General features: G+C 38.2%; 1 protein-coding gene and 1 long non-coding RNA gene across 2 annotated transcripts in view; one reads left to right on the top strand and one right to left on the bottom strand.

Annotated features, from left to right (window-relative positions):
- NR5A2 (nuclear receptor subfamily 5 group A member 2) overlaps positions 1–25,381 on the bottom strand; it is an 83,783-nt gene that overhangs the window by 39,583 nt on the left and 18,819 nt on the right. The window lies entirely within an intron of this gene.
- LOC118689534 (uncharacterized) lies at positions 9,502–11,447 on the top strand. The gene is made up of 3 exons (XR_004980637.1): positions 9,502–9,577; positions 10,126–10,159; positions 11,394–11,447. It is a non-coding gene; the product is annotated as an uncharacterized LOC118689534 (long non-coding RNA).

Genomic DNA, 25,381 nt, shown 5'->3' with positions numbered 1-25,381 from the left:
TTGGACTCTCCAGATGGCTTGCTGCTAACAGTGGGAAACCTCCTGTGCAAGGTTGCTGTCAGAAAGTAGCACGTAACAGCCAATGTGATTTTAGAAGTGAATGCACATAACTTTCAGAATCAGTGAATGCCCTAATAAAATATGATTACTACCTATAATCTCAGTAATAAAATGCTACAAAGTTCAAGAAGAAATGATTTAATATTAACTATAATTGTTCCAGCTCTTTACTAGAAACCTGTGGGTTATAAAAATTTCTAGGTGAAGGCAGGGAGTGATCTTTACAAGTCTGTGTTTGGTTAAATGACTGTCCTGTTTCCATCTAGCTCTAGCATGAAGGGAGTATAAATCTATTCAAGTTTGGTAGTGCTTTACATTTGTCTTGATTTGAAAATGAAAAGAAATAGAGAAATACTTCAGTGTGTGCCTTTTTCCTGCTCCTTTGCAGCCTGTACAGAAGCTGTTACGCAAGTGCAGTTGTACTTGGAATGTGCCTCTGTGTGTAACTCTTTCTCTAGTAACTCCTGAATCCACCAGTCAGAGCCAGAATATTTCTACAGGAAGTTTTTCTATCCAAGATACTAAGTTTCTATATGCTTTGTTTGAATCAGTGTTGACACAGAGGAAAGTAACTGCTGAATACCACGCTGAAAGAAAGGTTAATGTACTCATCCTTTATTCAACAGCAGGGAAGTAAGAAAGAGGAAGAGAAAAGGACTAAAATGCTTCATTAGCTCCTTGCTTATGGAACCATTATTATCTGGAATATCAAATTACTTTGGAATTTTTTAAAGGACATAGACAAAGAATTTATAGCACAAAACAACATTTGAAAAGTCCCACACTGTTTTACCCTTCCAAGCTGTGGAGGGGTGCATGAGTGGTGCCCATGCTCTGAAAGGTGTGCAGTCTTTCCTGCTTAGGAAATGCGGGCAGGGAGAGCAATGGCTTTGCCACAGCTTCTCCACTCACATGGCCCTGGACAGCTCCCTGTGAGATCACTGGGACTGAGGGGACCAAAGCAGCGCTGCCCAGACATTTCCCAGTTTCATTGCTGATCCTCCAGAGAGTCAAAATTCTTTAACAGAGTAGCCTTGAGCATCAGCTCACACTCATCCTGTTTTCTTGCAGGAATAGAACACAAGGTGCCTGAGTCTGGGGGCCTCAGATTGCTGAAGGAGTAGGGGAGGGCAGCAGATGGTTATCCTACTAAAGAATAAGATCTCTCTTATGGATCTCTGCACTCCATTTAGAAACTATTCCCATCTATTAAGGAGAAGGTAAATGACCAATCTCACTTCTACAAGCATCAGGTGAAAGGGCTGTTACAATAAGTTTTCTGTGTATATAAATCTATTATATAGGGCATCAAATGTGACACATAGCACTCCTATTTCTTCTCCTTTTCCTCACATTTATCTCAGTGCAAACTGCATGAAAATGACTTGGTATTTCACAGTCAGCATTATTTGTGATGAATTATGAATGTGTTTTTCTTAGGTTCTTTTTTGGGTGGTTGTGGGTTTGTGTTTTTTATTTTATTTAACTGAAAATAAGTGAAGTATTTCTTTTTAGTACCAACTGAAAATTTTGCTTACAATGCAGTGTTTCTTGCCTCTCAAAATGAATAGAAAGATAAGGAAAAGGGAAAATTAATTATTTTTTGCCATCTGTTTCACAGAATAGAGGTACCTTCTTTAGCACTGGACTGATAGAATTTACCTTCAAAATCCTACTCCTGTGGGTATTTCTGCAGAAGTTAGTACAGCCTAAGCTAATGCATAGTTTGGTCTAGAATTTTAAAAGAATTAGATAAAGCTATGTAGTTTATGTAGCAATTTTGGTACTAGACCTGTGTTGATCACTTGAATTTCTCTGGAAATACACCTGGTTTTTTCTGATGTCAACAAACTAACTACAAAATTGGTTGGACCATATTCTTAACTCTTAACTGGCGTGGATATCAGTTCATTGACTTGCAATAAAATCTGAATTAGGCCCACCTGATGAATTGTTAGTCTTGTGGGTCTGATCTGCTTTTTAGGCTGCACAGTGATGTCCCTTGGGGAATCAGAAGACAAAACTGAGTCTAGTAAAGTTTATGGTACTGCTGGTGAATGTATTCTTAATATATTCAATCAGCAATTTCACTCTATTGTAGAGCAGCCTGTGATTAAAGTCTCTGTGGTCTTCTCCAAGCCACATATATTTTAGCATTACCTCAGAGGATTTCTAATGTCTGTATAATGATCCATGTCTAATTTCTATATAATATTCCTTTCCTGTTTGGTGATTAATTGGTTAAATTATGTTTTCATTTTTGTTACAATTAGTGTATTGCTCCAGCTGAAACTTATTCTAAGAGTCTACAGGTAAACTCCAATATTAGCTCTCATTTTAAAATATTGTTTAGATATCAGCAACATCAAATCTCAACAGAGATCAATACAATATATGGGGTACATTATTAATGTTAAAAGACAAATTTCTAGTAAGAACTAACATTTTTTGGACAAAATAAATACGCTATTAAAACTCAATCAAATAGGCATTGTATAGAAAATATTTTTAACTTGTCACAAAAGACACGTGCTAATTTCAGAAAGCAATCTTTAATATGATAACAGGCAACCAGAGTAATTTCTCAACACACTTAGAGTCCCATTCTTTCAAGTGTTGCATGCCTCAGAACACTGATTTTGCATGAGTTTTTAACAATAGTTACTTAAATCAGCTCTCATTTAAATTACACTGTGTGGTTACTCTTCTGTTTAACAGGGTTAGTGTTTTTTTCCAGTACAACTGTTAAGTGGGTGTGGAGTATGGGAAAAAGGCAAGTCATAACTGAAGAGTAATCTTACTCCCTTTTAACAGGTGACACCTACAAATGTTGGTTTGTGTACACAGTGTGGGACTGTATTCACGATTACACCAATGGGAATATGCAAATAATCTTCTGAAGTCATGACTAAAAAGAAGTTGCTTTAATGTTAGAGCACCATAAGTAAGAGAAGAACAATTTGCCAGGTGAGTATTAGTGACAGTCAGGGTTGGACACTGACAAACCACACAAAGAATCCAGTACATTTAGTGTTTCACACCATTTGTAGTTATCAGTAAATCAGTAGTTTTTTATTTAAATGTTCTTATCTTTTGATTGAATAGCACTGTGATATTTTTCAGGAATTAAAATTTGTTGGTTTATATTTTATGTTTCATAGTCCTCTTAAAACTTTTGACTGACATCCAGCTATGGAAAGGCAAGTCTTTCCTTCTGCCCATACTTGAATCAGGGAAAAATAAGGATGTAGAGTCTCCAGACTGAGGGCTGGACACAGAGTCACCTGTAATACACTTTGGCAGTAGAGGCTGGTGTTACTGTGGAACACTGCACTTGCCATACAAATGTATTCCACTGTGTTCTCCTCTGATTTGTAGTAGAACAGCCAGAAAAAGCCACAGCAAAAGCAGTAAGAAATCATGAGAAACGGTATCTTCAGTCAAGATGTGAAAGGAGATGGTATACTGATGAAGAAAAAATACAGAAATGTTGTCTTATATCCTGAGGGCTGCAGCAGTAACAGTAAGTCACTGGGGCAGAGATTAAATGAGAAAGAAGACCCAATGCTAACGGAGAAAATGAAAGAAAAATCAACCTTATGAATCGGTGTTGTCATGTATTAAACCAGTATCCATCTGACTTGATAGAAAAAATTGCTTAAGAACACCACCAAAGGAAGCTGAAGTCATACAAGAAGGTTGTGGAGGTGTAGTGATGCATGATCCAACAAGGTACACAGGAATGATCTGAAACACTTTCTACTTCTCTTTTTATCTTAGAAGCATTGCAGGAGGCTCTCAGCACGCAGCTACTACCATCTAGCTAAATCCTTTCAACTAGGAACACTGCCTTCAAAATATTGCCTCCTTTCCCAACAGAGCCAAGTGTGAAAGAGCAGACAGAGAGCCATGTTATTAAAAATCACAGGAAGTCCTGATTGAATGAATGTTTAAGGAACAGGCAAGTGTGTATTAAAATCTTTTTTTTTTTCCATTCATCCTTTCATTTGGCTTTGTTTCATTTATTCCTACTTCCTGTTTCCTGTAGTCTAATTTGGAAATCTCTGAAGTATCATTAAAATACAATTGTCACAGCTCTGCCCATATTGTCATTAGCTCTGCAATTAGGATTAATATTAATTTTTTAAAATATCTTTGAAGATACTGGTTTTACTTGGGTTGTTTGGTATGTTGATGAGAGGAACTTTTGCAGTGCAGAGCATAGAATGCGTAGGAACCTTATAAGCAAAAATGACAGTAGACTGTGACACAAATCAGTCAGCCTGACTTTCTCTGCTGTCACAGCCAGGCACAGGTATACAAACTGTGAGTCTCTAAATTGGGTTCCTACATGTCTGCATGCAATAGAAGATTAGCTGATTAGTGTGTTCAGAAAAATTGAGAGAGTATGTACATCTAACTTATTGGGTTTTCCTTAGCTTGTTTCTGAATGACAGCAGGGATGATGAACAACAAAATCAGGCTGCTCTAATTACTTCCTGTTCACCCATGAGTGCACCACACACCTCTACTGCAGGAGCTAAGTTTCAGACTGGGAGAGGCTTGGCCAATGGGCTACAGCTTCCATTAAAATGGAAACATTTTCTTCAAAAAATCTTTTTCTGCATTGCTTATGTGCAAGTATCTGGCAATCTGCTATTAATCAATTACTTTGGTTTGTAATTAGGTTTATTATGAATTTTATTATTGAAGGTTTGACATGACTAAAAGATTACCATAGCACCCAAATGTAAGAAGTTTTGTTGTTTATTCCCAGGTTTAGCCCAATTTTACCAAAGTAGAGTGCATGATGACTCTGCCTCTAATAAGTTTTTCTGAGCTGTATTAGAACTTTTTAAAATATGGCTACTTAAACCTGTATCAGGGCAATTTTCCTGGTACATAGAATAGCTTGAATGATTTAAAAGTATAAATGAATGCAAGATTATACAAATATTCAGCATTGTGTCACTGACAGGTAATGGACTGAATTCTGTATTTGGCTAATCTGCCTGAGGGTCTGTTTCTTTTAGAGTATAAGGTCTTTAGAGACAGACTGACTATTACTGTCTTTGGGCAGTATCTGCCTATGTTACCATAAATCAAATAGCAGAAAAGGGTTGTCTGACTGCATGGAGCATACATGGACACTACTCTGTAAATAAAATTATCAGTCTTTCAATCTAAACTGCCAGCTTCCAAAACAAACACAGAATGTCCAATTATATAATACAACAAGATATTATTAGTGAAACTCACTGACTCCTTACATAAATATGACCATTAGCTTAACAACACCATGAGAATATTTTGCTCAGTAATTTTTGCACTGTGGCATAATCATATAACCTGACATCCTATGTAACCATGAAATACCAATAGTTGTGGCATTATACAGGATCCTGAGCGTGGATGATGCACAAGAAATTCTTACATTATGAACATCTTCAGTATTGATTCTACAACTCATATGCAGACAGAAATACAAAAATGCCTGGGTTTCAACAAAAGGCTACAAGGAGCCAGTCCTTACTTTTATTGCTTTGTATCTGTAAAGCCTTTGATAATGCACACATTTTTAAAGTACACCATAACATAAACCAACTTCTACGTTCAGCTTCATAAGACAGCTCCTTTTGTATTTCCTCTTGCATGAGCACACACTGCACCAAAATCCAATATACTGTATCAAATTTATGCATTTTGCAAATATATGACTATTTGATAAATGGAGTTGAAAGAGTTTTTTTTTGTTACTTTTAGCAAATGAAGAATGTGCATAGTTTAGTTTGTAGCTCACATGTTGCATTCAAATTCCTCTTTCTACACTGCAATGTGTATATGAAGTTCTCTGAGATGTCTGAACTAGATTCACTGTAAGTACTTATCCAGAATATGCGATTAAAATGTAATTAATTTCTAGATATCATCAATATTCTGTCATTGCATAAGGGGAATGGACTAGGTGACCCATGAAGTCTATTCCTACCCTCATATCTATTATGATTATTTTATATTAGTAAAATTACTTTTTAAGGTCACTTTTATGTCATCGTTCCCCTTACACAAATATTTGGTACGTTTGGCCATTTATGTGTATTTTTTCTAGTTCTGCTTAGCATGGATTCAGTGCAGGCAGAGCACCAAATGAAGGAAAAACGTGATATTTTGTTGTAAATAATTCATAAAACAACGTTATGACCCTACCCCATGAGGCACCCAGATAATGAGCCGCCCAAATGAAGCAGTGAAAACATGCACTTCCCCTGCCATGGGTGTGCCCCTGACAGACTCCTCAGGGTCACAAACCCATCAATCTCTTTTCACACATGAGCTAATCAATTCAAAGAGGGAAGTGCCAATGAGCTATTAGATCAATATGGTGAAGTATGGAGATTGATCTTATCCCAGAGTGACTACATTAACAGACTCGTCAGTGTGACCTCTGCCCTGCGGCGCACATTATACAGGATTGCAAGTCTGAGATCTGAATGAAGACCTCAGGTCATTGCTTTTAATAATCTGCTTTGCTGAAAGAATTAAAAGTAAATCTGTAAAGGGATGACTAATGAAAATATGAAGTGCTTTTCTGCTCCCCTAGTCTTGGTACGCTTGCAGAAATCACGGCAGCTTTTCACAGCAGCCGGCAGCATTGGCCGTGTCCCACAGGCACCTGCTCAGCCGGGCCGGGCTAGCGGCATTTGGGAGAACAGTTCAGTACAGCCTCTGAGAGAGTGTGCTCTCCAGAAACCAATACAACAGGATAACAAGTACTAGCTCTGTCAAAATCACTTAAAGTCTTGGCTGAACTGCCAGACTGAGAGCTGGAATGGAGTCCTGGTGGTCTGAATTATTTAGCTGGTGTAAGTGGGATGGCAGGAGCTGCCACTGCTGTGGAAGTTGCTCAGAGTGCTGCCATGCACTGAGTGTTCCTTCACCAAGCAAAATGTTCCCCGTACTTGCATTAACTCGAGGTCCAGCCCTGGGAGTCAGTCCGCTTTCAGTGAGGCCAGAGGCCAGTGACTTTGGGGAGAATTGATCTGATCAGAGGAGCCTGGTTCACAGAATTCATGAGCAATATGTGCATACATTCTATGATGCTCTGCTGTCTCCCAGTCAACCTGTGCTGGTGAACATCACCAACTCTGCAGGAAGTCTGTACATGAAGTGACCACATGTAATACTATAAGAAACCATTTCGGGCATCTCATTTTAAAGACTCATTCTTTTCATATATAATTTCAGAGATGCTGAAAAAAAGTACACTTTTTTTTCTCAGAGCATGATATTAGTATTGTTAATATTTTTAAACTCTGAATAATTTCATTGCAATGAAACATTTATGTATATAACACACTTTTAATACTGTATTTTTATTATACCAAACATTTTTATTGTTCATTGTATAATTGAATCAATGAATTAGGAAAAGGTTACTAAAAAAAGGATTAATGCATTTTTAATGAAACTAAATGATATAACTTCTGTTAGTCACTGCAAATAATGGCAGATCTATCAGGTTTATACAGATAAGAGCTTTGTGAGTTTATCTGAAAGCCCACATAATGGCCCTCATTTAGTGTAACCTAGAGAAACAGCCCTAGCAATCCTATTCAGGATTTTAATTCATTGTTTATGTATATGATCTCTCTTCCGCCTTGTGATCAGAACACCTGTCTAATGATGCAAATATAAATTTCTTTAGCAGACACATCTATTTCCACTTGTAAAACACTTACTGAAAACAATGCTCTTTCAAAGTCTAAATGGAAGAACCAAGCAATGCAATACCACTGGGAAATGTTTCTGGACTCAGGGTAACAGATAGGGAAACCAGTGAGAACTCTGCACATTAATAGTGAGAATGTGAACATTTCAATGCTCGCATAGCTCAAATCTTTAATGAGCACACCAGCCTAAATTCTAAACACTTTTCAGGTAGAAACTACTATGCTTAAAGATATCCCAGTAGAAAATCCTTATATTGGTATAACACTGATTGAAATGTGAACACTGTACAAATGTCATGTAGAAAACTGCGGCAGTTGCAAACTTGGTTCTGAATCCTACAGAGACACTAAATATGTGATCTTTGCAACCTAGCATTTAATTTTTGATTATTTTGGAATGGATATAAAAATAGATAACAGAAGGTTATATTAGTACAGGATATACTGGACAGGAGGGACTTTATAATGACATCCTTAGAAATATATTTGCATTTTTTCAATTGGAGGTATGTTACCAAACTTCAAGAGAATGATTCTGGTACTTTTCCTACCTTCCAGTAGAAACTGAGAGTATGCAGAACATGTGTGGCGCACAAGATGCTGTTCAAGAACTTGTCTGAATTCTGTGAGACCACATAATTCATAGTGGTGAGCCACAGTTACATAAATCTCACCACCAAAATGGGCATACTTTTTCCTACCACTAAATTATGGTTTTTACATCATGTCCTTTCCAAACAAACTAAAATGCTATTCTATAATAGAAGTGTTTTAGATCTAGAAGGGGTGTAAAATCCTGATGTTATATTTGTATCTTTCCATTTAAAAAGCAAGGAAGCTAATACACATCCAACAGTACAGGTCTCAGAAGGACTTTGATGCAGGAAAGCTCTTGTCCTTGCCTCACTGATGGGAAGCTGGTGATTAAATATTTTCACTAAAATGAGAGTGATTCTCCCGAACAGGGCCAAGGGTAAGTAAGCTTATAGCATATACAGAACCAAAACACCTTTTCCAGAGATGATAATAACACTATCTTTTTAAGATTCAGTGCCTCACACTCAACAAGTGCTGGAAGTAAATGCTGCCTCCCAATGGAAACATAAAGTTTTTTTCCCAATAAAATGACCATAGAATTTCTAGTCCAATTGTTTTAACCTACCTCTAGTAAGAAAAGAACAATTTTCATTCTGGATTTCACAATCAAAAATTTTGGTTTATGAATTTCATACCAGTGGGCTCACAATGTACTTCTTGAGTAAGGCAGATGTCTTTTCCCTTTAAAAACAACCACTTGAAAACTGGTCAGAAATACACGGAAGCAAAACTGCAATCGTGGTGGAGTTCAAACAAGGTCGTGAAGTTCACGAGAAATACAATTTATCTTATGATTCTGCAATTTACCATACAGCCTCACAACTTGTAATTGCAATATCACTGTCACACATGTGCTATCAACAGATGCATCTGCCTGGTCACAGAATCTGTGGCTGCATTAGAGATATCTGCTAGTGGCATCTATTTAGATGCTTGTTATGTATCTGAGTGCAAATAAGTAATACATATTATAGTGAGTAAGACATGTTACTAAGTTCTTTGTAACACAGGAATGGATAGAAAAAAATCCACTCCAATTTCCGCTGCAAGCAAGAGTTTATAGGCAAAGAACATTCTGAAAACTTTCAGAACAGAAAAATAATCTTCTGGGAAAGTCACAATAGATTCAAAATACATGTCTAGAATCTAAATGCTTCCTCAGCCTCGATAGAATAAATAATGCTTTCTAGGTAAGTACTGCAGCTCTTTTGATAACATATATATTAATAAATTAAAAATGTCTGTAGATTGACAAGTGCTTTGTGGGCTTATACTGGAAAGCCAATAGCTAATTATGAAAGCCTGACTTGACTAATCAATTATTCAGATGAACATTAGGTGCCTATTATATGCGTAAACATGGGAATTATATTTCCCCTAAGTAACTTTGTAAAATAACAAACCCAAAACATGTAAATTTGAAACAGACAGAAACGGCACTATTATGCCCTTATTGCACATGCAGAGCTCCCACTGAATTATTCAGGGAACAGTGAATCGGGAGCCTCGATCTTCTGACTCGGAGCAGCACAGCAATAGCAGCACATGCCATGTAGTATTTGTTATGCATGTAATATTGATTTAGCTCGTTCTTGCTGGTCATGTTTCAAATTCATTTCATGTTTGGGAGATAGGGAAAAGGAGTAGCATCTCTGGATTGATATTTGCAATATATTTTTATGCCTGTTGAACACAAGATTATCTGATAAATTAGTAACACCCTGTCTTTTGATTGCAGGAAGAACAAGCTTTTGAAAATGAGCACCAGTGAGGTAATGAATTGTGTTTTGAGAAGGTTTATACTTGCTGCATTCCCCACCTCCTGTACGTAAAGACTGGGAGAGTGCTGGTATTACAGAATGGATTCACTTATGTTTCTTTAAGGCACAATCCATGACAAAATAATACATAATTGTCTTTTGCATTTAAAAAGGACCATGCTCCTAAACAGCATACAGCAACAGGGAAACCAGAAATAGATGTGACCAGACACCTGCTGACAAACAGTGACAAATCCCACTGACACTGCAGTGACCCCCAGTTAGTCAAGATTTAATTAAGGAGTATAATTAAGTCAGTGGAACGGAACACTAATGAGTGGTGTCTTTTTATATGGGTAATTACACATAAGAATACAAAGTGAGCTAGACCCCTACATATATCATTAAAATGAACAGTATAGAAGGACAACCAGGGCTTAAATATTTTTGTTTTTTCTCTGCAATAAGGCAGGTTGAAACACCCCATCTTGTCAAGCATATGTAACATGCTTACAAATGCCCCAGGCCCAGCCAAGCATGTGTCTAAGCATGTTGGTAACATGACCTTGGTGGCACAATGCACATCACCATGGCTATGTGTGCATGGGGCTGCCAGGCTCTGTCTGTCACTCTGTTTGCCTGTGTTTGTACTGGGCAGGGGTCACTCGGGCTCCTTTTCTAACAAATGACATTCTGTTGCTATTCTCTTACAAGTAACACAGCCTCTGGATTTCATTTATCACAAGTGTTGATTACGAGGAAGACATAGGTTACAAATTGTTCCTATGATTATCTGCATGTTGGGCACAGTATACCTTTACAATCAAATGACAGAGATTTCTTACAGCACATCCAGATCCAGTTCTCTGGAATTTATTCTGGGAATCTTCAGGCAGTTGAATGAAATAGCTGAAATATTTCTGACTATGTGGTTTTTGCTTATATTTGCTTATGTTTCCAACATAAAAGTATTGTAAGGTAGATTTACTAGACCAACATTTTAAACTAGGGTGGAAAACATCATCATGAATAATGATGACAATGGGAAGGGAAAAACAACTTTCCTATGGTCTTGAAGATTTAAAAGAATGCCTGTGTAGTTTGGGGCCAACCCTCTGCTGGGATTACTCTATCTGCTCCCAGCTGGTAGCCTGCAGTTCATGACAGCCTTTTATCCGTTATCAAAGCAACAAGTGGAAAAGCAGATCCTCCTGCCTGCTAACACTCTGTTCTGTTCTCTCTGTAGAATTTCTGCTTCTAAATCTTTCCTTTTAACAAGTCCTCAGATTTCCTTCCTACGGCTGCAGGAGACACTAAATATCTCTCAAGTTTCTAGCTCACTTGTCTAACTTAAACTCTGCAGAACACTGAAGGAAGAAAGAATAATTGCACTGCACCAGCATGTTTTCTACAGGAACTGACTGAAATGCAGAATGAGCCTTATCTTGCTCACACTGGAGCACTGAGAGTTTAGCAACTGAGTTCAGTGACAGCAAAAAGAACCTGATTACTCAAACAACGTGGTACTGATACAATGCTTTTACAATTTATGTAAGTACAAGTTTTACTGTTGCAAAAACAAAGCAAAGAACTTCATTGACACTTGCAAAGTAAATGCAGGATATATGATTTTTTTTAGTAGCATAGGAAAAATAAAAACAGGTAGAACTAGGAGATATTTAAGTATAATTAATGTAAATTCTTTCAAGCAAATTCTATCTACTGAAATGGAACTGTTAATTTTTATTAAAACAAATAGAAATGAATATATTTTATATAGTAAAATATATATCCAAATTTTGTTAAAATCATGCTGTCATGGAGTAATAGGCCTTAGATACACAATCCTGTAACAGTAACTACAATCAGGTAAAAATTAAGAGAATTTAACAAGCTGTTATGTAGGCTATGTTAAACAAAAATATATGTTAAGATTTTGGGGGTTTTTGTTAAGCACTTCAGTTTTTAAAGAGATTTTCCACAATTTATGATGGTCATGCAATGACAGAAGTTGCCATGGGAATGCCATTGTGGCAGTGAATCTGGGACTTGCTCTCTCTCTGGACCCAGGCCTTTGCCACCAGGCACCTCTGTGCATGCCAAGGTACCCCTCTGAGCTGGCCACAAGAGATGGGGCAGGGCCAGGTCCCACCAGCACTGAGCCCTGCCCACAGCACAGTGCTGTCACACTGAGCAGAACCACCTCTGGGGCCTCTGGTGCTTTGCTGAGACGTGGGCAGTAGCATCTCATTTTCATGAGGTGCCTGAGGTGAACATTCCGGAGAAGGACACAAAAATTTCAAGATGTGAAGTTTCTATCTTAGTTTTTTTCCCATAAGCTGCAGCACATGCAAAAACCCTAGCAGAACTTTAATGCAATAAACCAAGGGAGGTCATAAAAATTATGCAAATTATTTCCCCATTTTCATTTTTCTGCAGGCATGTGTCAGTATAAAATACAGGGTTAGCAGGAGGGACTTCTGCATGGGCTGCAGACACATGAGTGCATTAGGGTCCCTGACATCTTCTTCTGCCCCGTGTTTGTCCCCGCGAGGCTGCCCCTGCCCGGCCGTGTATGAATGAACAGAAGTGCCTTTCATCCCCCACTTGCCTGGCGCTTCAAAAGGAATTACAAAAATAGCAGCCACAAAAATCCAGCTGCCTGCCAAAAGGCCCGCACACGTCCCATTCTCACAGGCATGCAAAAGGTTGGAGAGCTCAGCAGAATTTTTATGTACGGGAGCAGGCCCAAGGAAAACTCACACGCCATAACCAATTGTGGACAGAGGATCATCTATCAGCAGACAAATGCAGGAACTCCAGAATGTCTCTCCTCAAATGAAATAATATATCTTTGAAAGCCAATGCCCGTTTTAGGCCTGAGGCCCATATATCAAGCCTGAGAGGCTTGTGGATACGCTCCAGGGCCATTAACCTTCCACCTGTTTCCCCTTGTCCTTCAGGATGAGACCCTGCCCTTGATTTTACTCCCTTCCCCTGTTCATCTTCCAACAGAGTGTAAATGTAAAGCAGAGGGCCTGCGAAATAATTCAAAGGCAATGGACCAGGGACATGGTTACAAATCTCTGCCACTGGCACTGTGACTTATGCAGGCAGTTTGTCACACATGAGCCAGGTGACCTCTGTGACATAACAGAGAAAAATATCGCCTGAGATCAAAAGATGAGATTCAGAGCACTCTAAGTAACTCTGGTGTACACAGCCACACTATGCAGTGGCCAAGGGTTTCCTCTCCTCCCAGTGCTGCTCACTCCCTCACTAGCAGGCGAGACACACTGCTGCTAATTTCAGTAATCTTTTTCCCTCATCTCTTTGGAAATCTTTCTTGCAACCTGAATATCAACATTTGTCTCCTTCTGAAGCCCCTCTTTTTTCAAAAAAGATAATTAAATTGACAAGGAGGGACAGCAAAGTGTCATTCAGCAGATAAAAATTAATGAAAAAATGCATCATGATTGAAAAGGGTGGATTAGTCACCTTTGTAAACAGGTCTATTTTAATCAAGTAATTTTTGAAATTTTAAGTAGTACTGAAACTTTGTATGAGCAATAATGTCTCTAGTATTGCAATAAAAAGTGTTCAAAGTTCAAACATTTATTGTGATTCAACTCTCATTATGGTAAAAATGAGAGTAGAGTTAGTATTAAAAATAATGTAATAGACCCAGGTAGCACACTTCTGTACCTATTAATATTTTACAAAGAGATATACTACAGAATCAGAATAACAGTCACTTGAAATAAACCCAATCAGAGTAATTTAAAAAAAAATCTTGAATTCATTTTTCAAGCTGTGTGCTACATAGGAAGTCTCCCAGCTGTTTTGTACATTCAGGACTCTCTGCTGGGTGCAGACAAAAGAGTAAGGCCTAATGCAGTGTTTCTCTTTCACTCCCTGTAACCTAATGGTATGTCTGGTATGGACATTTAATTTTGTCTATTTCATAAATTAAAGAAAACCCACAACTGTCACAGTATCCCTGGCATGATGATGAAATGAGAAATACAACTGTAGCTAAATCAGCCTAAATCCCACTCTAATCCTAAATCACTTTGGCACTTGCCAACATCTGCTTGATGAAAAACTCAGTTTAACCCTGAATGTATATAAAAATATACAGACACAGAGAAATTCAGCACATTGATTACAAGTGTGCCAAGTGTTACCTTATCAGCTATTTCATCCTGCTTCATCTCATGCCGACTTGGAAAATTTTGCAATGTTCAAGCTCTTTCTCGAAATCACGTTGTGTTCCACTATGGAAATATATCTAAATTCACTACATCTAAAAGCATAAAAAAGTTTGACAATGGATTGGTTTTGAGGCTAAATTGTGCAGCAGTTACAAAGAAACACACAGCTGAAAATCATTTCATGTTTCCCATTGACTAAAACCTGATGTACAGCAGTAAACCACTCTGTGCAGAATGCTGCAACAGTAAACACAGTAAATACAAAATTAGTATTACAAAAAGATTACTGTGAAGTGTTGCCACATGCATTTGTAAAAATAAGACAGCTGTTTGATTTTATAGTGCTACAATTTTTTGGTCTGGTTCAGGCCACATGATTAAACACACATTTTCTTCTTTTTAATATCTCTAAAGAAAGTCTGTCAGAGACACCACAGTCAGCAATTACAGGTCAGTTTTGTCACCAGTTTCACTGAACTCCAAGTCAAATTCCAGATGTCTTCATTTTTGAAAATACCTAGTGTTACTTTTCATGTAAAACAGAGGTGTTATAATAAAATTTTCTGGCAGTCAAATCTTTAGCTCTTTTACACTTCTACTGAATATATTAATTTTTATTTAGTTTTGGTTTCACTTAGGCTTTCTGCATTTTTTAATATATTTGATGTATCCCTGAAAAAATTAATATTTAATTTCAAAAGCACCTAACCCAATCCATTTCCTTTTACAGTAAGTATGATCTAGTGCATCTGCTTTTGTAATATTAATGAAATCTGGAAATCAAGGCTAGGCATCATATGCTACCATCATATGCTAATAGAGGGTTTTGCTCATTTGAGTGTTTGATCTGTTTTGAATGCCCAAATGGCCTATTAGAATTTCCAAGACATAAACTACTGTAAATGTTATTATATGTATAAAAATACTATTATATGGATGTAGTAAATTTTAATTTTTATAGATACACACTCAGATTCACATGAAATAATTTGTCTCATTTACCTCCTGCCATGTGCTTTTTGTGTAAATATCTGCTGAGCTATTTTATAAAACTGAAGGTTAAATTATGCTGATTCTAAAGAAGAGAATTTGAGTCTTGGTTGTAATATAACAGAATATCTTGTCTTGTGGGAAAAAAGCCTTAAAATAATTGGTTTACATAGTACATGCATGCTACCAGCCCAGTTAATTGTATTTTTGAGTGGATATGCCTCTCTGATTCAGGCATTTGAAACAAAGTAAAGCAAGAAGTATTTAACATTAACAGTAATATAACAAATAATAATAATTTGGGGCATGAATCATTCCTTACATTCCTTTCCAGCTAGAGACAATTTCTGTTGGGAAAAGTGCCATATAGTATCGACAGTGACAACAAATTGTATTGTGCGCTGAACATCTGTTTCCGACTCCCACACTGATATTGCAGGTTGGCTACTTCTGATTTAGTCTTCACAGGCTGCCCAACCACAGAGGAACTGGAAATTACTGGTATGTTCAACTTTTATTATTGGAACACAGGAAAACTTTATCATCATGCTGGGAAGGTCTGTGTCTTTTGAAATATTGGAAGGAGGATTATGTGAGCGCAGAAAGCTGCATGCGACAGTTCTTAGGAAGAAGGGGAAAAGTGGCTCCTGTTCATTGTGTGTGCTCATACACATGGGTATGAATGTCTGAGATTAAAATTTCAACATGGATCAGTATTTCTGTTTTCAAGATGCGATGTTTGATGGTGAGGGTTTGGTGAGGGGTGTTTATTCTTAATAAAACCAGCAGCACTGCAAAAAAGGACTGGATTCTCCCAGTCTTGCTCAATAGGTAGCAGTGTCCCTATACAAAATACCTCTGGAGTTCAAAGTAGTTTCTATAGGGCAGAGCAGACTGAGGTTTAATTTGAATTGCAGGCTCTAGCCCCAGAGAACTGAGCTGTTCTAACTTGTAATTACTGCACCAATTTACTATGATAGCAACTGAAACAGTAAGGCTGTGTTAACTAGCTGAAATTACACCTGTTTAAAAATCAAAGCCTAACTAAGCATTTTTTTCAAAACTAAGGGGAGCTTGTTAGAATGATCAATGTCATTTTTCTAATAGTTACACCACCATTGTTAGAAAAAGGTTAAGTTCCACTTTGGCTGGGAAAAAGAAAAGAAGATACATTCTAGATAGGCACCATGTACCAGTTTGATAAAGCTCCAACTCCTGATCTGTAAACTTTTTTACAGAGAAAGGAGAGCAAGAAATTCCACTGAACTCCTGTTAACACTAATTAGAGTTGCCAGCATGCAGTGGAATCAAAGGCAAAACATGTGGAGCTCCCACTGAAGTCAAGAGGAGAAGGGTATGACTTAAAGGAGAGGCATGCAAATTAAAAATAAATGTGGTTCAACTTTACCAAATGAGATACTCATGTAAATACACACTTTGAGGTCTAACCCTTCCTACTGGGAACACTCTCCCTGCAAGTTCATTCCTAGTCAGGAGACAGCATTTTCCTTGACCACACTTGCCAAATGAGAACCTATCTTGTAAATAATGGGTCCAAGCCATGGACAATGTAAAGCAATTGCTGTATGTTTATTTCTAGCTAAAGTTGTTACTATTGTTGCTGTTGTTAATATTCTTGTCATTTTATTCACTGTTCTATAAGCAAGAACCATTATTTTCCAAGTCCTGCCATCAGAAAGGCAGTGCTACTTCTTACAGCAATTTTGGATTTCTCAAAGACTTGAAATTCTAGGTAAAATCTTAGCAATATGGCAAATATTCCAAATAGTGTTAGGAGAACACACATATTGGCCTCAGATGCAGAAAATTGCCTGTTCTTGTTTTTGATGAGTATGATATGTACTAACCCAAACAATACTCAGTAGAATTTGTTTGTGAGCAGCTGGCTTTCTATGTCCTGCTCTTCTCTCCATGTGTAGATTAAAGGTACCTCGGTGACTGTGAAGTTGTTGAAAAAGAAACTGAAACTATTTTATGCTATAGTGACCTGGGTATGAGCTACACATCAATTTTGGCTTCCACTTGCTCACTGGATTATTTGCACCACCACCTAATTTAATTTCATGTCTCCTAGCAGCCACTCTAATACATCCCTGCCATTCCCACAATTCTAAGGACAGGGTTGTTATTGCCCTAAAACCACTGCACAGACAAACAGGAACAGAAACAGAAACTTTGGGCAATGGTTATTCTTTCTACATGTTTTAGCTGTTACATGAAGAAAGTTAATACTTAGAATTAAATAACTTTGTAGTTTTATTGAGCTCTAGAAATATCAATATGATGACAGCTGACCTTTATGATCCACATACCATGAAACTTTTTCTCAAATATTTCCACTTTTTCCAGAAACGGTGCACAAAGATTTTGAGGGCTTGTCACGGAAACCACAGACTGATTGAAGCAAAAGGTCAGTGGAGCCTAAAGCCACAAATAATTGCAGTTACTGCTGCCTATATAGTGGCCATGGCACTAGCACAGTATTCAAGATCTTGCACTTCTTACTTGGACAAAATTCTCATTGGTTACAGTAAAGCTTTTTTTGATATGCAATATAAGACTGGGTCCATAAGTACAGCCTGACTTAGACTGAAAAATTCTATATACAAGGCTGATTTGTTCAGCTCTCTATTTAGGAGAGCAAGCAGTTATAGGTACATATTAGTTTCCTTGTACAGTGAATTCTGGCCATAGCATGGAGATGAGGAAGGTTCCTATCACTGTTAGTCTTTTCTGCTCATATCTTGAAGAGGGATGAAGCAGATGTGACCAGACAGCCCTGTCTCTGCCTCCCCTAAAATGCTGGATCATCCCTCAGACTAATCAGTTGCACAAGAGATGCAGAAAACTGCTTCTTGAGTGGTGAGGGATTATGACTCAGCACCACCAGTGTGCTCATTACTCAGGACAAACTGGGAGACTGCAGTAAGCATTCCCCAATAAATACCAAAAGGTATCCAGATGAAACAAAGAGATGGTGTTGACTGTAACACCAGAATAAAGAAACAATTCTTCCTCACATTCAGTGTCACTTAGTCAGGGTGATGTTTCCTGTACTCAGCAAACACGCCAGTAAAAGAATTTCCTTGGCATCGAGACAACATGGAAATGTCCTTTTAAAATCAGTTCATACCAATAGAACTCATGAGCTAGCTGGAACCATTTCCTATGCTATGGAAAGAACACTCAAATAAGGTTAACCAAGACATTTCACCCTCCCAGCCTCCCCCCTCCCCATCTATTTCTGGATGTCTTCTTTTGTTCACCCTTTGCTAATTATAGTGGCCTTGCTTAGGTGATATTTATAGTCTTAAAAGAGTTGCCTGACTTTTAGAACACTTTATTCATGTATATTTCCTGTGTTTATTGTTGCCTTAACTAATTTTTTAAAATTAATTTTACTTGATCCAAGATTTTATTTAGCAACAAAAATCAAAGTAACTGTTCTTTCAACAAATGCAAGAGCTGTATTTAGATGTAAAAAGCATTTTTCTATTTCTGAATTTCCGAACACAGATTTTAGTTTCTTTCCCTCTCCAAGTGATGAGTATGACAGAAAACTCTGGAATCAGACAAAATGAAATTTCTTTTTTCACTGCCGTATGGTTACTTGGTATTTCATTTTACTAATTTATCCTTTTTTGTCAGTAATGGCTGCTTTAATGAGTGGGGTGTTTCTAAGACACAGTGTTAAATATTTTTTTTCCAGACTACCCTGATGTTTTCCTAACCACCTATAACTCAAATTCCACAGGTTACAGAAGTGGAAAAAAGACACTGAGAACATCTACAGAAAATTACATCTTTACTTTCCCACCTGCACCATATTTCATAACTTTCTTAGTTTTTCTTCATTCCTTCTTAAATCTGCCCTTTTGTTTCTTGTGTGGTTGCACTGAAAATGTGCCTGTAGTGATGCCAGTAGCAACAACTTTCAGTCCCTATTTCAAAATAGCAAATAAAGAACATTTTAAGGAAAAATCTGATGCGTGCCTTTCAACTTTCTTGACAGGAGTTGGAAATGCTAGAGCAAGACTAACTGGTGTTCCACCTTTCAGCAGCAAGGCTTTCCCCGTCCCTGGAAGCGGCCGCAGTCAGGCGCGCACAGCTCAGGTAAGGGAGAGCACCTGGCGGCTCCGGGCCGCCGCCGTGTCCGGTCCCCGCGTCACAAGGGAGCCCCTGGCTGGGCTGGCCAAGGACACGGTGCCCGCCGCAGCCGCTGCAGGAGGGGCGCAGGGAAGTGAGCGGCTCCTTCTCTGGGAGAGCCGCTGGAGCCCCTCGAGGCTGGAGCCCGGGGCTGGGCACGAACCCCGCCACACGCCCGGCCCTGCCCGCGCTGCAGCGGCGCTGGAGCGCAGAGCTGAGGGCTGCAACTCGGGCTGCCAGCCGCGACCCCTTCACTCGGTCCAGAGCAGCCTCAGGGGAGCAGAGCCGTGGCTCGAGTTAGCCGCTTTTTTCGGCTTTTCTCCCGTGTTATTTGCTGATGCCTGCGCTGGGCACAGCGCTTCCCTCACCTTCCCTCACCTGCCAGCCCCAACACTCCTCATGGCCCCACCTGGGCCCCACCTACGGCCGCATTCAAGCTCCAGCCAAGGCCCTGGGCTCCCTCACTGCCGGTGCGTGTCCTTGTCCGGTCCCTTCCAATTCTGCCATGTCCCTGGGGCTCCCAAGGCTCTCTGTGAGGGAGGGAGGTGGGATGGGATAGTCCTGTGGGGGGATGGCGGCTCTGCCCCTCAGTAAGGCTGAGGCCATGGTGCTGCCGTGCCCGGCGGTTTCTGTAGCACGTGGAGAGAAAACGTTTCAAATCCATTTCACAATGGGCTAAGATGGTGTGTTGTGATTTAGGTGACATTAGCTCTGAATAAAACTGTGCTGGAATGGAAAATACTTAAGTCCTTTAGTATGTTCCTGTGTTAATACAGCTGAATAAGGTGTCCAACCTGTTCTGAGTGATCCTGTGATTTGCAGCACAGTTTGAAAGCTCTCAGCTTTAGGCCTTCTCTGCAATAATGAGTATGATGGCTGAGTGCTGTGGAAAACATATTTGTGGTGCTACTAGAGGCAGGTCCAACAACATTTATGGTGAGGAACTACACAGTTTCTCGCTCTCCTAGGTACATTTTGTTCAGATGTTGTACTTCTCCAAGGCTTTCATATGGCTATGTAGAAGAGCATCCATTTATATGATGCAGCTTCAGCAGGGCTTAATAGGAAGTCTGTAAGTGACTTCAGTATGGCTGGGATTTCATCCTTACTGCAGGTGATCCTAAAGGCCACAGGTTGACAGAAGAATATCCTTAAATCTGACCAGCTTTGATAAATTTATAGAGGCAAACTTCCACTGTAACTAAGAGCCATCTCATAGATCAGAAATATGATAGAGATATTGTATACAAGTGCTGGTTCTGAATGATACAGATACTATACAAAAATTCTGGATTGGAACAGAACAAGTTCTCTTCCTGCTCTAAGATCTACAGCCTGGTTGTAAAAATATCATAATTTGCAGATGAAAAAACAGCTCTTTTTGGTATTTATTTTGTGGGCAAAAGCTTGCAAAAACTGGAGAACTTTGCAAGTGAAGCTCTGTCATTCTGACAATAAAAATGTGACCTTACTAAGTCAAATCAGGCAATATATCTGATTTTTCCAAGAGATTGGAATTGTTTAATTGTCAACATGTAAAGCTTTCCATCATTTGGCAAAATGATCAGGCCTTCACAACAGAAAGTAACAGCTAAAAATTATATGAAAATACAACAGTCTGTCAACATGGCTGAGCATTCCCTGTTCAGTTTCTTAGTACAGGAGTTATTGTTGGAGTTAACTTTAACATCCCTTTGGACTACTCAGCATGCAAGATCTAAAGAGCACTGGTTTTTCATCTCACCCTACAGCAATGTGATATACATTTGCTAACACACCCAAGTAATCTTTCTGTGTCACTGCTGGCAATTGTCAAACTTTAATTGGAAGCTTACATTTTGAAGGAAAACAATTAAACTGTAATATTAAACTTCTGTTTTGTGTAACCAATACCTCAAACTCAGATTAACTCAGTGTCTGCTTCAGGATTTGTAGCAGGAGTGGCTGTAGCTATGTAATTCGTGGTGTCCATATGTCAGGCTATTACATCTCTACTTAGGGGCTGGCAGCTTTTTGAATGGTTTCTTGCTCAAATTTTCTCTGTAAGTAACAAAATTTTGTTACTGCACCACGGCTGTTCACAGTAACTTTGCTGGTGAAGTGCTGGGGGCAGGTGCACTCAGGTGCAGAAGTGGTAGTGCTTCCAAAAACACCTACATGGAACATGATTCTTAGTCACAGCATGATGCTTAACTGGCTATTAGATAAAAAATTACTGAATCCAGAGAGACTAAACTCAGTCTCCTGCTATCAGAGGTGATAACATCCGACACCAGAGTGAAATTAAAGTACCAGCTCTGACATGGAAGGGCATAAGAGAAAGTCATCTTTCTCTTTATGCCTAAAAAAAGTGCCAGCACTGAACAACCTGTTTAGAAAGGCTACAGAATCACATGCCCTCATGCTGAAATACAGTGTTTAATTTGCCTTTTTCCAGAGAAGAGCCAGATCATCATGAAGTTTATTCTAACAATGTGTTCCTCTATATTTTTGAGTGTTCGAGGAATATTTTTCTTAGATCCAGACACACTGAAGCCAGACTACAAATCAGCAGTTACACATGCCAACATAGTAACTAATCTGATTACTGGAATCAAGTGTATTCCTGCACCTCAGTTTCTGGCAGCTTCTGTAACTGAAAGAAACTGCAGAAATTTTATTTCATCAGCTATGTGAGTTGCATTTCCTGTCCTGATAAACACACACTACAAAGTCCAAAAGCACTTCAAGTTATCAAATTGCACTTGATTACTTAAGTCTTAATAACGTATCAACCTTTCATCATCCTGAAAATTTTTAAGGTATTTCAGTGCTGATCTTTTTCTCAAAAAAACAAAACTCCAACAGAACCCAAAACTATTTTTTGCTATTCTGTGCTAATTCCATTTAATTGTTGGATTTCCATTGTATAATTCCTTACTTTCTATGCATTCCTTGGTACTCAACTACATATGGACTGAAATTTGAAATTAAAGCTGGTATATAAGAATTACATTATTACATCTATGTAAATTGATTTCACAGATGAAATTAAGAGCCTCCAGGAGTTCTGTTAATCCTATTCACATTAAGTTTGCACTTACAGAAATAAGTTGAAACTCTGATAATATAGTTTCGCTTCTGGGGAATATGTAACACAAAGCTAGGCCCTTGTTAGTTTATGAGCTGCCAAAATATCTGTGGTGCCATGTATAGTGCAAGTTCTATAGACAGAGTCCTTTGGAGATAAACCACTGTTTCTTTGAAGGCTACAGCTAATGTAAGCATGAGCAAATTTACACTTACAGCAAGAAATCTGGCTTGGGACTGACACAGTCTGACATCAGTGAATAGTCTAGATTTGCAAACTCGGTGAATAATTGTAGGATGAGCTTCTTTACCATGAAGTGCACTGGTTCATCCTGCAATCATTCTCTACAAGGTTTGTGCTCACATGGTACTTTGACCTATGACATCCTCACTAAAATAGCCAAATAAGGAAAGGTAGTTTTTTTTTGTGAGTCACTATTCTTTTAGTGCCTTTTGTAACTATTAACATTCAGTTCATTTTTTCTGATCTTCAGCCAGAAGAAAGTATCCTGAGGACTGTTATTCAATGCAGGTCCTGTTTTTCTCCTGCTCCAGGCAGAGACTGCTTTCTTTTATGGGTTCAGTAATAGTTAGCTCTGGAAGCAGTCTTTGAATTTTCCATGATGTGGGCTGATGAGGAAAGACCAGTCCAGAGAAGCTGTCTGCATCATTCCTTGGGGCCAGGCAGCCTTTGGACTTTAGAAACTCTTGCAATATTTTCTTTTTAGCTTTGTACAAAGACCTTTCACCTGACTAAGACAGCTGGCGACAAATCTAGCATCCCCAGGGCATTCCTGAGTTTTCTTAGCTGAGGATAAGATGGCTATATCTTACTTTTATATTTACTGAGCTTTCAACAACTCCAGAATAGCAAACAAAGGCCTTCTTTACTATTACTATTACTATTACTATTACTATTACTATTACTATTACTATTACTATTACTATTACTATTACTATTACTATTACTACTACTGTTATTACTATTACTATTATCCTGAGTCTTTTGGGATGTAACCTCTGTATTATTTCATCCGTGTATAAAGAACCAAACAGAAATATATCTCATTATGAATAAAAAAGTAATATGTAACATTAACCCCCAGAATTTATGTCTTAATTATTCCTTACAAAGTATTCTGACTTCACAAGACATGTAGGGATGTTTGAGATTTTAGCAGGTGTTAAATTCAAATTTACTGGATTGCAATTGGCTGCTTTGGATCTTACTCTGACATTATTATTAATCCTGACTAGTTGGCTTCTTTAATTTTTCCATTTGTTTCTGATATCCTACATGAAGATGAGAGGATCTGCTCCCCAGCAAGTGTGAAAATTACCCTTAAATTATATACTCAAATCCATACACAGGTGATATTCCAATGCAATGCACGCTGTGGGTAGTTCTACACAGTCCATATTTCTCCCTTTTACATCCTCAAATTGTAACATATTCCAAAAGAGGCAACAAAAATCTGTAGATCAACAAGTGAGAAGATTGTGAAAAGCTTAAACTGGTGAAAGCTTCAGAAAATAAAATTTTAAACCAGATTTTTTTTCATTTGAGATTTCTTAAAAAAAACCCAAAACAAATCTGCCGACAAAAGGGAAGAAATAAGGGAAAGTTAAAAGCTGTAGCTCGGTGGTGGGTTTTTGTTATTATCTCTAGGGTAATTGTGGTCTAAACCACTGATGGACTGGGACAGCATTTTTTTATCATATCCTCCCCCTGAATTCTGCTAACTACAAATCTCTACGTTTAGCAGAAAGGAAAATGATTGCTCCTTTATATTAATTGAAGAGACAAGGGTGTAAGACAAAATTTATGATGAAAAGATACAGTAAATAATTGTAGACATGCTCCTAGTAACTAACAGCCAGTTGTGCGAGGCATCGCTCATCATGACAAAGCCAAGATGAATTGCATACAAACCACATTTACAATTTTGTACTGTTTAATTATTTGAATAATTTAAATTTTTAGTCCCAGAAATCTGCTAATGCACCTGTCTTATCTGAAAGACAGGTCAATATTCCATTGATTAGACAGGTAGGAATAAGAGTAAAATATATTTTTGAGCAAATACCTACTTCTCAGCTGTGAATAGATAGGGAACAAAGTTAGCTGTTCTGAAAATCTAATTGCATTTTTATCACAATTGTCTCCCCTTCCTTCTGCATTTAAAATATGTCATAGTCTTAGGTGGCTTTTTTTTTCCCCACAGGTATTCATGTCCTGTGGAGCAATCTGAAATAGCTGTTTTTGCTACCTTGATCTGAAGAACCTGAAATCGTGAATGGATAGAAGAGAACTGCATTCAAGACAGGTCTGGAAATCTTCTGTTTAATATTGTTCTTGTCCTCTCAACAGAAAAGAGATTTTGTTACCCAGTGCTATTGGGTCTGATCTAAACATACTTTTGACACTGAAAAGGTCAAAGTTCATAGCATTGTGTATAGTCTGGTCCCTAAATTTTGGATGTGGATGGATTTCTTAATGAGTTGTTATTGTTCTGGAATGCTGTGCAATTTTGTTGATCTTGTCCATCTAAAAAAAAAAAATCTGGATATACCAGAAGGTGTGAAACTGTCTGGCCTCGAAGCTTCCAAGATACAAAGGGTACAAACACTAAAGTGAAAGCAATGCCTTCTAGAAATGTGTGAAAATCAGTTCATAAGCCAAAGACACTGTCTAGAAAATTTTTAGAATATGTGTATTTCCAGAAGCTTGTGTGTACATGGTAATGTATAATACATCCAGAACCAGGAGAAGTTGGTCAGCATTTTCATAAAC

Source organism: Molothrus ater, chromosome 9 (genome assembly GCF_012460135.2).
Source record: "Molothrus ater isolate BHLD 08-10-18 breed brown headed cowbird chromosome 9, BPBGC_Mater_1.1, whole genome shotgun sequence".
Taxonomy (NCBI): Eukaryota; Metazoa; Chordata; class Aves; order Passeriformes; family Icteridae; genus Molothrus; species Molothrus ater.
This window is presented reverse-complemented; position numbering and strand designations above follow the sequence as displayed.